Here is a 12715-nt window from a genome sequence, read left to right as displayed (position 1 = left end):
TTAATTAGGGCTCTCTGGGCTCAACACACCATGAAAGATAGGAAAATTGTGGCAAGCTAGACAAGAGGTTGAGATCATATGGAAAGGTGAAAAGATGAAAATGTATTGTCTCATTGCTAGGTAACACATCTTAAAGCTTCCACCTACCTTCACCTTTCCCTACCGCAGATCACAACTTCAACTTGTGAATTTTCAAAGGACAGATACATCCAAGCCACAGCAAAGAGGAAAGGAAAGTGGTTGGCAATTTTTAGTCATTCAATAATTCCCTAAAGAAAAATTTCCATATATCAAGCAATGTGCCATAGATAAGATGGTATGGTATAGAAAAATACAAATATCTGCTCCTGGGCAGTTTATAAGCTACTGAAAAATTCAGACAAGTCAACACAAATAAACATGTGAAAATCCTGGCTAACCAGTGCTCTGCAAGGTAACATATAACAAACTGAGTTTGGTCATCATCAAACCCCATTGACCCCAGCCTTGGAAATAAAGAGATGACTTTCCAGAGGTGATGACATCCAAAAGGAGACTTGATGAATGAGATAACCAGATGTAAAAGGGTTGGAGATGGACGGAGATCTTATGTACTGATTCAGTAGTCATTTCTTTAAAACTTTTACAGAGCAATTTTAACCAAGCAAAACTTTCAACAGCAAATGTATTAAAGGGGGTTGTGGTGGCTCTTTTGCTCCAGGGAATGCTGGGGTACAGGTTCTATGTAGCTTCTTCAGTTGTGATGAATCTCACCAATAACTGAAGGTGTCTTGGTGGTTGAAACTATAGAAGTTATTAGCAAGGTTGGGGCAGTGGGGGAAGAAAAGGTTTCTTAGTAGCAATGGTTCAAGGTTATTTTATTCTCATTTTCCCCATACTGGTAAGAATTAGCTGAAGCAACCGCTACAAGGGCTGGATCGGACACAATCCAGATGTACAAGAATACAGTACCAGAACACAATGCATGTATTTTTTAGAGTCACTGTAGATCTGGGACCTTGGGCTTTGTAAGGTGTAAAAGTCTATTTAGTACTAGAGTCATTTGGGTTAGAGCCTTTGGGGTCTTAATGAGCTAGACTCTACCATTCGTTTTCAATGGGCCAGTTAAAGATAAAATTAGTAGCAAAGAATTGAGAAAGGAGATTCGTTCCATGTGGCTACATTGAGAAAACAAAGGGATCCAATGAGCTCCCCTACCTCCAAGTACTTTGTCAGAGTCTCCACATGAGTTTTAAGTTTAAATAAAGGGGAACACAAATTCATATCTAAGCAGTCCTGGTCCAGGTGTGGTTCTACCTATCACTGATTCAGCATTGTTTTGGCTCTCTTGAAAGGTGGCTTGACAAACTGTCAGAACTGCAATAAACTCTTTCATGGAGACAGATTCCTCTTCTGCTGGAACCAAGACTTTACTCTTTCTTCTGTCCAGCCCAAAATTTATGAGAAATTTAAATTTCTTGGGAACTACCATTTCAAAGATCTGATTGCCAAGGGAGGAGGACAAGTGTCTCTTTCCCCCTTTCTTCCAGGTGAGTCACATTTCACCTGAAGTTGGGGTATATGTTCAGTCTCTATGTCATGGTGAGTAACCAACACACACAAAGATTTGTGACTCTGAGCATCCTGAAGGCTCAGAAAAACATTTACTCATGATTACAGCTCTGGATGTGGGACAAAGTACTCACATGGCTATGGAAAAGAAGTTTGGGCTCAGGGCATCAGGATGCAATTGCAATTTGGATCCTGGAGCCATGAGGGCTCAAAAGCAATATGGTGACTCTCTGTCCTGCTAAGGTTGGACAAAGTCAGGGATCCAAGACCTGTGAGGCCAGGAACACAGAAATTCAGTTTTTAAGACAGGCACGACATAGTTATTGTTCTGTTCAAGAAAACAGGGGATTCAATGATATGTCTACTTATTACCTGGGGAGCAGAGGACTGCTGTAGCCCAGATCCAAATATTGTAAGGCAAGGAGTGCTGGCTGTTTGCACTTGATATTATAAGGAAAACCAATGAGAGATTTTAAGAGCAGTCTAAGAAGAAAGCTTGAGCACAATTTTACTAGCATTTGAAAAGAAGCATTCCAAAACAAGCAAGCTGTAAGTCTCAGCAGCTGCCTGAAGAAATGAGACACAAAAGAGGAAGAGAGAAAACCAAGTCATGTAATTTGAGTTACTCGTGAAGATCAACTACCACATGGAAGATAAGCAGCTGTATGGCAAAAATAAATAAAAACCAGCTGAAAGATTTGGAGAGAATAAGGAAGTCCAGAGTACCAGGAAAAGTGTACTTAAGCTCTGACTAGCAACTGGAAAATGGACAGAAGAGTAGACAAAATTATACTTTTCTGAGGAATAGTCCATTAGCTAATGAATTGAGCTGTGCAATTCAGACGTTTTGTCTCCAACCAGTTCAGGTATTCTCTTTCTCTTGATCAGAAGGGAAAAGTTTTGCCCCTATTGGACCTGTAACATGGAGAGCAGTAAATACATCTCAGCCAGCCCTCTAGCTCCCCAGGAGGAGAAGGCTCTTAGAGGCACAACTGCTTGGGTCAACAATGGCACCATTTCCCAAGTAGACAGGGCACCATGACTATTCAGGTACTTGGAGTAAAAGATGGCTGTTTTTTTCCCCGTTGAGAAGACATATGCAAAGTGGGAAATGTTGTACTAACTACTAAGAACAAGACTGTGTATATTCACTGAGGAATCCAGTTCCCCCAACCTATAAATATACCCACCAGAGTGCTCTGTATGATTTACAACATCTTTGTACTATATCTCTATGTTTTCCTTCAGTTGTTTTCTTGAAAATATATTTGTTTATATATTGTTTTGGTATTTTTGGTAAGAAGGATGAGTTCTAGGAACTTCTTTTCCACCATTTTCCTAGAGTCTTTACAAATGTTTCAGTAGTGTGTGTATGTGTGTGTATGTGTGTGTATGTGAATTTGTGTGGGGTGTGTTGTCTGTATAAATTGATAGCTACCACCAAATTATCATCTGATGGAGGTCTAACACATATCCTAGTTAGTCTTTTATCTATTCAAAGGAAGAAATTGGTTTCTTTTAGGATTTGGAGAAGGGTAAAGTTTTGATAAACTTTAAACATGGCTTGCTCCTAAATAGACATGATAGAAAACATAATTAATGCTTTAAAAAATCTTCATGTATTACATATAGAACAATTTTTTACTATGCAATCTATTTGCATAGGAATGTGGAAAACCTTTCAGAATGATATTTTTGCATCAGTTTGGGTTCACTCTTTGAACAAACTCGAAGCTTGAGACAGAGTTAATACTGCTAATACTATAGATGGATGAAAGCATGTGTACCTCAGTTACTTATCACAAAATAAACACAACTATCTGTCTATATCCCAGACTGAAAAACAAATTAGAAGACATCTCATGCTCCAAAGACACAGTTACATTTTGTTCTATCCTATACTATAAAATATAGAGCCTTAGCTTCTAATACCTGAGATGTTTCACATACATTTGCCATTTTAATAATGGGATCATTTTAGCATGTATTCATCTTCATTTCTTTTTTTTTTTTTTTTTGGTTATTATTGTCTGACATCCCTGGACAACATCCAACCAAGAAACCTTAAGGATGTAGCAGTTTGTGCCTAAAATCCCAGGATTCTCAGATGTAGATGGAAAAAGATGTGAGTTCAAGGGCATTATGGTCTATATAGGGATACCTTGCCTTAAATTAAAATAAAATAAAACAATTTCTCAGGGATTACATTAATATATATGATCATGGTTAAGTTATGAGTTAGGAGATTTTAATAAGAGAAGAAAATTATTGAAAATTATTGAAAAACTTGAATTTACACAATTATGTTTCATTTTGTTGTGTAAGAAAAAAAGCAGAAATTTGCTCATAAGCATAAGAATGCCACTGGATAAGTGATTACCCAGTAACTTATTGAGATTAATAAATAATTCAATTTTAACATGGGGTACAGATCTAAACAGAGGAATTTCTAATGACTGAGAAGCACTTAAAGAAATATTCAACATCCTTAGCCATCAGGGAAATGCAAATCAAAGTAACTCTGAGATTCCATCTTACACCCATCAAAATAACTAAGAGCAAACACTTGAGTGACAACTCATACTGTGGTGGATGTGGAACATGGAGAACACTCTTCAAGTGCTGGTGAGACTGCGAAACTGTACAGCCACTTCAGAAATCCATTTGGTGATTTCTTAGAAAACTGGGAATTGATCTATCTCAAGACTCAGCTATACCACTCCCAGGCATATACCCAAAAGATGCTCCACCATACTATAAGGACACGTGCTCAACTATATTCACAGAAGCTTTATTCATAATAGCCAGGAACTGGAAACAACCTAGATGACCCTCAACTAAAGAATGGATAAAGAAAATGTGGTACATCTACACAATGGAATACTACTCAGCTATTACAAACAAGGTCATCATGAAATTAGTAGGCTACTAACCCAGCCACAAAAGCTTCAACCTACAATTTTGTCTGACTACAACATGTGCTGTGGTAAAGATGGAGCAGAGATTGAGGAAATGGCTAAACAAGGGCTGTTCCAACTTGAGACCCATGCCATAAGAGGGAACCTTCCTCTGAACTGCTAATGGTATTCTGCTGCATTTGCAGACAGGAGCCTAGCATAACTGTCATCAGAGAGGCTTCACCCAGCAACTGATAGAAACAAATGCAGAGACCCACAGCCAAACATTAGGCAGAGATTAGGGAATTATGCAAAAGAAAGAAGGATTGTAGGAGCCATAAGGTTCAAGGTCATTACAAGAATACCCACAAAATCAACTAACCTGTGTCCACAGGGCCCTACAGAAACTGAACTGTCAACCAGAGAGCCTGCATGGGACTGAACAAGGCCCTCTGCACATATGTTATAGTTTGTGTAGCTTGGTCTTCATGTAAGAATCCCAACAGCAGGAGCAGGTGCTATCTTTGACTCTGTTGCCTGCCTTGCAGACCCATTCCTCCTACTGAGCTGCCGTATCTATCCTTCATAGGAGAAGATGTGCCTAGTCTTTCTGTAACTTGGTATGCCAGGGCTGGTTGATATCCATGGGAGGCCTTCCCTTTTCTGAAGAGAAATGGAGGTAGAGTGGATGGGGAAGTGAGGAGGATGGGAGTACAGAGGAAGGACTGGGAGAAGAGAAAAAGTGGAAACTATGGTTGGGGTATTTAACTAATTAATTAATTAGAAAAAAAAAAAAAGGAATTCATATACCCTTCACAGTGTGAGAGAACCCAGAGGGTGGTAGTAACCTTGAAGGTAGTAGTGATCTTCAAGAGAGTTGGGATTAACACACATGTATTTTGACCAAATGCACCACCCTTTCCCATTCCTCCAATTCTTCCCTAATCCCTCATCACATTTCCCTCCAAGCTTCTTACATTCTTTTCTTTTTAAACCTACTGAGTTCACTAGTATTGTCTATATGTACATGGGTATAAAACAATCTACTAGACCGTGGATAAGTAGCCTCTCAAAGTCCTTAGCCTTGAAGAAAACTGATTCTACCTCCCTAGAAGCCATCAACTGCCAATAGATTCACACAAATTTTGTGCATGTAGTCACAGCTGCTGTGAGTTCATGTGTGCAATAGACCTATCACATCAGAAAACTGTTTTGTATGTGTTTTCAGGAAGTAGTGTTGTCTTTAGTGCCCCGACAAACATGAAATCAAGAAAGAAGATACAACCATTTTACCAGTCTCCTCTAAAGGACAGGTCAGCTGGGTTATAGGATGTGGTACTTCCTAAGAGCCCTAAAGAAATAAGGAAGCACAAACTGATGTAAGTTGGTGCTGAACATTCTCACGACACCATTATCATTTTATTTTTGGCACAGAGGAATGTGTTTTCCTGGTTCTGAGAAAAACAAGACTAAAAAACAGTCACTTCCCCAAACTCGGATCAGCAGTTCTTGGAGAATGTTTCTGTCTTTTTTTTTTTTGGAATGAAATACCTTTTGGTTTCTTCTCTTTTCTCATTTCCAATTCTTTACCTCTGTGTGTAATATTCTTTATTTCTAACAGCCATGAGAAACTGCTGGATGTCTCAGGGACAGATGAGTATGCATAAACGGATAGAGAAGTTTGATCACTCACATTAGTTAAATAGCCAGAAGCAGTTATGGTAACTAGGAATCAGGGTGAGCAATTTCTGTGGACTTCTAGGAAGTGAAGTTGTCCCTGGGCTGGACTCAAAGAGGATGCCTAGTGGGACAGAGTTGATGAAAAACACTTGTTCTTTATTCATTCTGATATGAATAAAGAGTGGGCGAGACCTCTGGGTATGGGGGAGTACCACCTCTATGAGCGGGCCACTGTTCACTGACTTTGTATTAACAAGGACAGATCAGTGTATATTTGGAAAGGATCCTAAAAGAATTTGATACCTTTGTTCCCTGGTGTCAAAGAAAAGTGTTACAGTTTCTACATAAGAGAGAAAATGAATCTCACCATGTCCCATGGAAGAGGATCAGAGGCAGCCAGTGAGGCTACAGCTCAGCCAACTCCATGGGTACATCCTTGTAAGATCCTAAGCCAAGACCTATGGCTTCCAGAGTTGTGACCTATGGAAACAGACTTTTGAAACACATTCTTTTAGCTTTTGTTTGTAGAGTTGATTACAGTACAACAAAAACTAAAGTACATCTTTAAGTAAAGGTCCCTACTAACCCCGCCAGGATTATAACAGGTCAGTTTGTACCAAGAGACAGAAGGAGACAGCAATACAGAATTCTAGAGCAATTCATATCAGCAGCAGACCCTGGAAATATATTCATGACAGAGGACTATGAAGAGTAGAGGATACAGTCTCAAATGCTTGCTACTAATTGCCACAGGAAAGAAAAAGACACGAGGCTGGCATCTAGAAACTTGGCAACTCCTACAGTTGAATCTTGTGTCAGTATAATATTAAAAAAAAAAAAAAGGTCATTGTGCAAATTCAAAATTTTTCCAAGTTAACAAAACTTGACAAAAACTAGATGAGTTGGCAATTGTATTGTTATAAAAATAATTAGAAACATCAAAAAAGAATACAGCTTTAAATGGTTTTATTCCTATTAAATACTTTCAAAAATACTAAAGAACTATATAACCCTACCAGAAATCCTAGAAGGCAAAGTTAATCTCTGCTCTTAAGTTTAAAAGAATCACAGTATCTGCTGGTATGTGATATGAGACAAATAAACAGTGATAAGCAGCTGATGCAATTATTTCTAAAGAGGGCATTCTATGGCTCTGAGCTTCTTTATCCCTATGTAGAGGAGGAAAGAAAGTGAAATGTAGACTTTACATCTAAAAAAAAAAAAAAAAAAAAAAAAGACCCTCACTGGAAGTCCATCATTACTAGATTCTTAAACCTGATGCTGCTTTTCAAGAATGTTCGAGCCAATGTGCATCAGATTTCTTTCTACCATAAATCCATGAACACAAGGAGCCCTGATGAATATTATGAATATACTAGTGAAAACTGTATCTGATATCAGGTTCTACTGCAGTTGAGGAAGGCAAATGAAAATCATCAAGCTGAGGGTAGTGTTGAAGATCCCTGTCAGAGCAATGGGAAGCAGGGCTGGTGATGTTCCATTCTCTACTGCCTTGGACTTGAGGGGAATGGAAAGGAATGACACCATTCATCCACATTCTCACAAATGCCTCTATGACTGGAAGCTCCTCACCCTTCTCCCAAAGACATGTTTCCCTGCCATGCTTCTTTCTACAGCCTCCTGATATGTCTCTGGCTTTAGTCTCATCTCAAATCTCTTGTCAAAAATGTGTTCCTGTTTCTTTCAAGATTGAGTTCTTCAGATGACTTCTTGTCATAAGAAGTAAGCTTCAAATTTAGTGTGAACTTCAAAGTATGCACACTGGAGCCGGACAGCCCTGTCTGTTTATATGCTAAGCTTGGTTTTAGAAGGTTTAAAAATTATATCCTAATACTCAAATGACTTTAAACAGCATAGTCACTATCTTCTTCATCGCATTTCTAATAAGTTAATAAAAGTAATTTATGTCAATCAATTCAATAATTTTGGTGGGAAATAACAGAAAATAAAACCACTCATCCTCCCATCAAAAATAAATCAGGAAGATGGCCCTGGATTTTGAGTTGGGTGTTCTTCCAGGACTCTGTGTTAACAGTCTGTTATCTTCTGTGGTGTTCTTGGGTAGGTGTGAAAGCTTAAGGAAGTGGCTTTAGTGAGAGCACCTGACTTACTGGTAGCTTGCCCTTAAAATGAAGAGCAGTGCCTAGCATCCTTCCTCCTCTCTGTCCACCTAACCATGAAGTCAACAGTTTGTGTCACCACAATCTTGCACCATGAAGGGCAGTCAGAGCACAAATCTCCCCTCCCCCATTCAGAATTATTTCATAATGGACTGATGCCTCTCAAACTGTGAGTTTACAAATCAAAACAAACAAAAACAACAACAAACCCACAAAACTTTACTTTTCATTTTATTAGTTCTTTCAGAGTTTCATACAATGTCTTTTGATCATATTTACCTCCTGGTCCAACTTCTCCCAGACCCATTACCTCTGCTTTACCCACTCACCTTTGTCTTCTTGTTCTTATATCTGTAGTGTTAACACATGAATGAGAAAAAGTTCATCTCTCAACCCTTATTAGAGAAGCTTCCTTTTGTAGTAGACAATGGCTAACACAGAGACCAAGAGCTGACCAGTGTGCAAATGATAAAGAACTGAAGGCTTGCAAGCTCTAACTGGGATATCTATATCACACCCTGTTCTCCCAAGATTCAGGGGTCATTGTGATACAGGGAGCAGAAAATTTGAAAAAAAAAAAAAAGTAAGAAAAGAGGATGACTGCAAAATCTTTATAAGTTAATTGGCATGACTATTTGCCATACTGATGGAAAGTGGGCAACTATAAATGTATAAATACTTATAACATGAAAATATGACAAAAATTTATAAAATGAAGGCTGGGGTTTGAAAGGTTGGCTCAGTGGTTGAGAGGGTATGCTGCTCTTCCAGTGAACCAGAACTGTTTCTAGTACCAATGTCAGTAGATTCATGTCTGCCTTCTTCTGGCTTCTGCAGATTTATATGTATACACATACAAAGAGACATACACAAGCACACAACAGGTAATTCTATAATCTTATTTACAATGTCAATTAAACTCTCACTATTACTCAAAAATCACTCTTTGTTTAAACATGGATGAAGAATAACATTAATCATGCAGTGTTGACATAGGTCTTGATCTGAAAACCTATATCATAATTAAATAACTAATGGGAAATAGTAAATGTGCTTTATTAAACTTAAAATCTGTGTATGGATGGAGATATCTCATGATACCTTGATGCAAACATTAAGAAAAAGATTTGAACTAAGGGATAACAATTATTATTTAAATATGAATAATACTTATATGGCAAACATCTAAAAAGTACTAAATGAAAACTAATTAAAGCTATCAAAAGTTCATAAAGGTAGCTAGTAAAACATTTTATAAAGAAATTTGGTATATATTTAAATAAAAATGTGCATTTGACTGTTTAAGAATTGAAAAGAGACTCTTGCTTAAATACTAAATATTTATAAAGCATCTCAGAGGAATACCATTAGGAAAGAATGTGAAATATACATAATAAAAGTGCCTGAAGTAAATATGAGGAAATCAGAAAAACAAAAACAAACAAAAAATCCTCTTGTGGAAATATGTTTCCAGGTTTCTTACAAAACAGAGAAATTATATAAATCAAAGCTAAAAAGATCAAGTAACTGATGTAGCTGTTGATGTATAAAAGCAAAAAGTTTGAAAGCAAAGTGTGAAGATAATTAAGGAAATGAATAAATATTTCAAAGCATTGAACAAAGGCTCACTATCTGATGCCAACCTGTCAGAACCTGATACCACAGCAGTTGACCCTAAAAGCCCACTCAGTTTCTCAGAAAGGTTCACTTCAACCTTGGTAGAAGTAGCAGATTGGAAACACCCAATTCTGTGGTCAGGAAAGGGAAGTCAAAATGAGATCAGAAAAGCAAAGTGGCTAGGTTCCTGTCTATGCACTTCCGGAGAAGATTGTTTATTTCTCAACTGGCTTCAGTATCTGACACTTTGAAGGCCTAGACTCTTCACTAACATGGTGATGCTAGCTAGTAGTGATTGCTTGGCATGAAATTGTACAATAAAATGCTCAGGAGAGTGTCCAGACACAACACACACTTAATAAAAGCTACTATTTGTGTTGGTACTGATAGATACATAATTATATGTATCTTTGGGGTATATGGCCACAAGTGGTAAAGCTGGGTCTTGAGGTAGAACTATTCTCAATTTTCTGAGAAACCACCAAATTAATTTCCAAAGTGATACTACTGTTTGCACTCTCACCAGCAATGGAGGAGTGTTCCACTTGCTCCACTTCCTTACCATCATGTGACATCCCTTGAGTTTTTGATCTTAGCCATTCTGATGGCTGTAAGGTGGAATCTCAGAGTTGTTTTGATTTGCATTTCCCTAATGACTAAAGACATTGAACATATCTTTAAGTGTTTCTCAGCCCTTAGAGCTTCCTCTCAAGAATTCTCTGTGTATTTTTGTACCCCATTTTTAAATTGGGTTATTTGGTTTTACAAACACTTTTTAACATGAACAATAATACCTTTAAAACTGTGTTTCAGCAGAATAAATTCACATTATCTGTCATATTTCTCCAAATATGACAATGTCACTGCCCAGAGCCAGGGTTGCATGTCTTTCTGCATCTCAGGATAACCTTCCAGGGCAACAGAAGTTCACTGAGAATTCTGAGCATGTATTCTTGCCCACCACCTCCCTCTTGTGGCTCAATTAAATATATTACATTGATGCTGGGTAGCAAGGAAGGGAAGCTGAAAATAGTCAAGTACAGTTGATTGGTAACAAACATTCATTGTCCTCCTGGCTCACAGGCCACTTTCTTTCCTCAGATCATAATATCTCAGATTTTAGTGTAAGAAACTATATGTGAAGATCTCTAACACCTCCCTCTCCTTTCACCCACTGTTTTGTATTTATAGGATGTGTTTCACCTCTCAGATACAGCCTAGTCCCAGAACCTCTACATATAAGTTATGTGTGAACATGTGTGTGTGTGTGCATTTGTGTGTATGAGTATTTATGTGCATGAGTATATATGTGTGTTTGTGTATGGCTGAGTGTGTGTGTGTATGAATATGTGTGTTTGTATATGGCTGAGTGTGTGTGTATGAATATGTGTGTTTGTATATGAGTGTGTGTTTGTCTGTATATAAATATGTGTGTTTTTGTATGTGTATGAGTGTGTTTGTGTGTAAATGAGTATATATGTTTGTGTGTAAATTAGTGTGTGCTTTGTGTCTATGAATGTGTACATGTTTGTGTCTGTATGATGTAAGTATGTTTATGTGTGAAAAGTATGTGTTTGTGTGTGTGTGATTCAAACTTCTCAATGAGCTTCCTAGTGACTTGAGCATTGCATCTGAAAGAAAAGGAGAAGATACATGTAGTGCTAAGTTCGTCAGTACATCACATGTTCATAGCAGGAAAAGCAAGGGCCCTTTAAGACATTTTCTCACCTAGGAAAATGTGTTTAAAATGCCAAGAAACAGGATCCATTGCAATGATCTGATTCTAGACCTCTTACTTTTTTCTACACCAACAGTACTGGGCCAAGACTCCTCTCTGATATTCTGCTATTGCCCCGAGTCATGGGGCTCCTAAAGCTTTAGTTCTGCAGGACCAGCCACTTCAAATGCTGCATCAGCTCATAAGTGGGGAAGATGCTGGGGTAGTCCAGCTTAAAACCCTGGATCCGGGCCTAGGGTGGCAGCTGAGATAGATCACTAGCTCTCCTGCACCCACACCACTAGGGCCAGCTCTCTTGGGGTGTGAGGTAAGGGTAAGAGCCAGCTCTCCTGAATGCCAGATCTAGCACAGGGTGGTGCTAAGTCTTTGAATTTGCCAGGTGATGGGTGCAGCCACCTCTCCTGCACCCATGCCACAACTGGCACCACTGTGTGATGGCCAGTGAAGAGGAGGGCCAGCTCGGCAGGGCTCATAACCATTGGCATGGCCATAGGTGGCAGCCCAAACCAAGAATGCCCACTTGGCCATTGGTGGTAATACAATCCATGGATTTTGACCTAGACCTCTGCCGTGGTAGGGCCATGGACCTAGACATGGCCAACAGCATGGGCTCAAACATCACCATCACCAAGGCATCAGGTGTCAGTGCAGGCCAGTCACCTCAAACAGTTCCTTAAGGCCTTCATGTCTCCAATTCTACCTAGATACTCCATGTGAATTGACATTAATACTTTCTGTATAGGATTTTGCCAGGTTCATATACCTGAGTGAGAATCTTACCCTTATTACTGCATCTTACCTTCAAACAAACAAATAGAACAACCTTCTTTGTTTGATATTTTTTTTTCACTGAAGCTCAGAAAAATTCTAGACAAAAAAATCTCTCTGTCTTGCCCATCTACTATTTCTACCACAATAGAGGAGCAGTTCCTGATCGCACGACCTTCTACTGATGTGTAATAAGTCCTTTCTCCTTTCACAGCTGCATCAACTTGCACTGTTCCTTTGACAATTGCATCAACTTACACTGTTCCTCTAGCACTCGTTCATTCACATGTGCTTGCCCTGGCCCGCGGGGATTCGACGAGACC

The sequence above is a fragment of the Arvicanthis niloticus genome, chromosome 1 (assembly GCF_011762505.2).
Source record: "Arvicanthis niloticus isolate mArvNil1 chromosome 1, mArvNil1.pat.X, whole genome shotgun sequence".
Lineage (NCBI taxonomy): Eukaryota > Metazoa > Chordata > Mammalia > Rodentia > Muridae > Arvicanthis > Arvicanthis niloticus.
This window is presented reverse-complemented; position numbering follows the sequence as displayed.